At 41.5% G+C, this 3981-nt stretch overlaps 1 protein-coding gene across 1 annotated transcript in view; it reads left to right on the top strand.

Moving 5' to 3' along the window:
- The window catches only part of SPTB (spectrin beta, erythrocytic), a 168991-nt gene that overhangs the window by 47792 nt on the left and 117218 nt on the right, over nt 1-3981 (top strand). The window lies entirely within an intron of this gene.

Raw genomic sequence — 3981 nt, 5'->3', positions numbered from 1 at the left:
GCACTCCGAGCTGCATCCAATCAGAGCTGCAGCAGTGAGCGCGTCATCCTGTTCTTCCCCAGTGATTTGCTTATTGAATAAAGGTACATTTTTTTGTTCACATTTACCTGTTTATTAAAATTGCTGTCAATGTTCATTAAAATAAGCCCTCCCCTGAAAATAAGCCCTCTGGGGTTTTTCTGTCCAAAAAAATAATAAGACAGTGTCTTATTATCGGGGAAATGCGGTATATTAGTCTTCTATTTAGTGTCTCCTCAGTAAATTGAAGGTCCTGTGCCAAACCCAAGGGGCAGCTCGGTGGTGCAATGGACAAAGTACTGGGACTAGAGTCAAACAGACTCATCTTCCTGAGTTCAAAGACACTCAGATGCTTACTAAGCTGTGTGACCCTGGACAAGTCACTTACCTCTGCCTCACTTCTTCATCTGTAAAATGAGCTAGAAAAGGAAATGGCAAACCACTGTAGTACCTTTGCCAAGAAAACCCCTTAAATGGGGTCACAGAGAGTCAAATGTGACTAAAACGACTGAACAACAAAAACATTGAACCTGAACCTGTGGCAATGTTCTTAGAAATACAGCTGACTAATTATGAACCCTTTCTACCTAGCCTCTTGCCTTCTTATGTAGAGCTTTTTGCAGGGCCAATTTTCCATTAATAAATAAGAAAGGGGCAGCTAGGTGACATAGTGGATAGAGCACTGTTCTTAGAGTCAGGAAGACCTGAGTTCAAATTTGGCTTTAACTGTGTGACCCTAGGCAAGTCACTTAACCCTTATTGCTTCCTCCTTGCCCCCAAAATAGAAAAAATAAGAAAATTGTGAGAGAGCTTCTTATGGGGGAAGATCAGATTAAATTGAGCATAAAAGGGATTTTAATCTACAAAGCAATTTTCCCTTTCTTTGCCTTATTTTCTTCCATTCTGTCTTTTTGTCTTACATTTGTATAGTTCATATCACTCATCAGAAATTTCTCAGTATTTCTCCTGCTGATCATGTATAGATATCTTGCTGCCCACTTGACTGTGTGAAGTTAGTGGAATTCACCTTACCAGGCAAACATTCTTTCTGAATATAAATTGCTTTCCCCAGGATGCCAGTTTTGCAAAATATAGCTTAAGGAGCAAGTAAGAAGTGGATTCCACCTATCATTCTTTGAACCATCTTCACTTGTTTATTTCCAAGGGAATTATCCCCTTAATTTTTTGTTATTATTGTTTTTAAAAATCTGAAGACATGATGGTATTTTGTTCCTGCCTTCATTTTCTGCCTCCTGTCTTAGGAGGGATATTTTAAGCAGGATGAATTGCCATTGAGTTACTGCTCTTCTGAACCCAGAGCAATCAATCTTGTCTTGAACCCCAGGCCTACCAGTCTGCCTGCTAAGTCTGTTCTTTCTGGGACAGGCTTATTTACAGAGTTAAGGCAAGGGTAATTTCACTCCTCCGCCCTTCACTGCCTGTTCTTTTCTCTGCCACTCTTAAAAATAGCCAAGGGCTCTGACGAAGGCCCAGGGTCCTGTTACCTCCATCATGCATGGTTCGATCACACCTCTCTAGAGTTTAGTAACCCTGTTCTTTCTAGGAGGCTTTGACCACATTTGGTGTTCAAATGATGTTTGAATGGCCCTTCTCCCTTATGAGTGAGTAGCAGTAGCAAATGGAGCAAAGAAGGAGAAAGGAAATCATTTTTTACCTTGTCCAGTCTAGTTGACTAGTTCAGTCAAGAACTGTTCTATTAGAGGCAACTTAGCCAGACCAGTCTGTCCCTCTTAAAGAAGCAAAGGAATCTCATGATTGAAGTAAATTGCTTCCCCCTCCCCCCAGGTTACTATAAGGAATGGCATGGTCTGGCATAGCACAACATAGCATAGCACAGTACAGTATAGAATAGTATTGTATAACAGATAGCATGGTATAATTAGCTTTTACTCTGTATCTACTTCATCTTCTGACTACAAAAACGCTGAAACACCAGTGAGTGGCAAACATTGTGGCAAAACTCTTGCTGTTTTTAAGAGTCTATATTTGCTTCCTTTGTTTTTTTTTTTTTTTTGCTGCTGCTCTGTGTAAAGTATGACAAGAGCATATTGTTTTTAATGAGGTGGATAAATAATAAGAAAAGCTGGGAGGGGAGATGAGAAATGGGGGACTGAAGACATTAGAACTGAACCCAGCATGTGCCACCCACAGCCCCACCCCTGCCCCCAGGGTCTGAATGGTACAAAGGGGGTTAAACAAAATTATTCTAGACCAGAGGTTCTGAACCTGGGCTCTGTGAACTTTTTTTTTTTTATGCTGACTTTATTTCAACATAATTGGTTTCCTTTGATTTTCCTATGTATTTTATTTTATGCATTTAAAAATGTAATGCTGAGAAGGGATATATAGGTTTCACCAGATTGTCAAAAGGGCTCATGGCACAAAAAAGGTTAAGGCATATAACCTTGATGGTCTAAGGCATGGCTAGGGAACCTGCAGTCTCAAAGTCACATGTGATCCTCTAATCTAGGTACTTAGATGTGGCCTTTTGACTGAGTTCAAGTTTTACAGGATAAATCTTTTTATTAAGGGAATTTGTTCTGTGAAGTTTGGATTTGGTCAAAGGGCTCACTTGAGGACCTAGAGGACCACATGTGGCCTTGAGGCTGCAGGTTCCCCATCCCTGATAAGGCTTATCTTGTACTATCACTTTTCCCTCTATAACTAATAAAAATTTCAAAACAACAACCACCTTGAAATAAAGGCTTTATCTATGCTAAGGCTAGCAGAGCTGGGGGAATGCCAGTAGTTACCCAAGAGACCAGGCAAGGACTAATGACAGTGACTGCAAAGGGGACTGCAAACCCCAGTAGATAAGGGCTGTGCCCCTATTAGGGAGTATTGAAAAGGGAGGGTAATTTGAAGTATGTTTATGTGAGACAAGTTTTCAGTGCTCTTCCACTCCTAAGAAATAGGGCACTATGGGGGCGGCCAGGTGGTGCAGTGAGTAAGAGTGCCGGCCCGGTGTTGGGAGACCCAGGATCGGTTCCGGCCTCAGATACTTGGCACCCACAGAAAATAACTGGCCGTGTAACCTTGAGTAAGTTACTTAACCCCAATTGCTTTAAAAAAAAGAAATAGGGCACTAATACTTCAAGTTAGTTACATTAAGTTAGCCTTATGCATTTTCTTCTTCCTTAAAAACAAAAAACAAAACAGAATTTTAAAAATATTCTTTGTTAGTCTCAGATTTTATTCTTTGTTTCTATTATTATTAATGTGATAGAAGCCCTTTCCAGTATGTTCTAAATAAAAAGCTCTTCTTATCTGAAGTATTTTTTTTTTAATATTTTGTCTCATGAGTCTGTGAAATAACTTTGGGAGGCCTGTTGGAGGTCATTGGGAATCAAGGGTTAACCAATAACCATTTTGCAGAGAGGAGAATTGAAGGTCCAGGGGGTACAATAACTTCCCAAAGGTGATATAACTGAATAAACAAGTAGGAACAAACGTTTCCAATTTGAGACTTCTGAAATTGCTCCTTATCTGAAGGACTCATTCATAGCCACCAATTGTCCCATGGAACCTGCTCCCCCACAAACTATGGTAATGTTGGCAGTCAGGTGTTACTGGGCTTGGGCATACAGGTCAAGCCAGGATTTCAACAGGAGCCCCATTTTTTTTTCATCTGTGGAGTGAAACGATCCACTTAGCTAAAAGAACCGCCCCCCCCCCCCGCGCACCCCGCCCCCAAAGCCACAGCCTCATGAATATCTATAGCAAGGGAATCCCTTTAGAAAGATATCTGGGTGAACTTTCTCCAGGACTGAGTTGCCACAAGCTTAGAAGCTATGGAGACAGCCCGGAGCTGGCTTTTTCCATTTCCATTTTCCCCATTTATTCATTTTTCTTTTCAAGTTACACTCAGCCTGTTCCCCAGTTCTCTCTCTCCCCTGTCCCGTCCCTCCTCCTTTTCCCCTCCTGCCCCCCCCCCCCCCCCCC

Source organism: Petaurus breviceps, unplaced genomic scaffold (assembly GCF_028583685.1).
Source record: "Petaurus breviceps papuanus isolate PSGF00001 unplaced genomic scaffold, PetGlider_PUasm1.0 164, whole genome shotgun sequence".
Lineage (NCBI taxonomy): Eukaryota > Metazoa > Chordata > Mammalia > Diprotodontia > Petauridae > Petaurus > Petaurus breviceps.
Note: the sequence above shows the minus strand (reverse complement) of the source record. Positions and strands in the feature narration are given on the sequence as shown.